This window comes from Equus quagga, chromosome 1 (genome assembly GCF_021613505.1).
Source record: "Equus quagga isolate Etosha38 chromosome 1, UCLA_HA_Equagga_1.0, whole genome shotgun sequence".
Lineage (NCBI taxonomy): Eukaryota > Metazoa > Chordata > Mammalia > Perissodactyla > Equidae > Equus > Equus quagga.
Genome location: NC_060267.1, coordinates 72140236 through 72141110, shown reverse-complemented (window position 1 = coordinate 72141110; position 875 = coordinate 72140236).

Here is an 875-nt window from a genome sequence, read left to right as displayed (position 1 = left end):
TGGCGGGAGTGGCATGGCAGGGGAGGGGGACATGAAGATGAATATGCTCTGCTGTCAAGTGGCTTATAGTTTTGTGGGGTACAGTTGTCAGATTTAGCAAATAATGATAAGGATGCCCAGTTAAATTGAAATTTCAATAAACAGGGAGTGATTTTTCAGTATAAATGTGTCTCACACAATTCTATCTGACAATATTTTACATGGAGGAAGAGAGACTAAAAGTCTGAAACTATTGTGACAATGGTGGGGACTCTGGGAAGATTTTCTGGAGGAAGTAACAGCTGAGTTTAGTCTTGAAGGTAGAAGAGGCCATAGAAAATCTAGTCAAAGGAGGCACAGTAGAGTCTTGTGAGCTTAGGGAATGGAGTATTTATCATTTTGGTCTCAGTTTCCTCATCTGTAAAATGGGAATAATAATAGCATGTCCCCTGTAGGGTTGTTGTGAGGGTAAAGTGATTTTACGTGTGTTAGCACTTAGGACAGTGCCTGGTACAGAGTAAGTGCTATATATCTGCTCCAGTGAGAGGTGATGACGAAATTCACTAGGGCAGTGGAAAAGGTGAGGAAGAGGAAGGGACTTTCCAGAGTTACTGGACTCAACTAATGGGAGAAGCAGAGCAGTGAGGCAGAAGGTGGAGTAAAAGAGAAGTGACGTACATCCCTAACAGGGGTGAGTGGGAAAAGCTGGAGCCTGGGATGAGGTGAAGAGGAGTAGGTTTGGGGAAAAGTGACCAATTCCTTCTGCATCTGAGTTGGGGGTGCCACTCCAGGTGGAGAGATGTGGCTGGAATTCAAGTGCAGTCTCACAAGAAAAGAGCAGGGCCGGGGTAGAGCCCAGGAGGCTTTAGATCAGAGGTACAAAAAGCCAAGGGCAA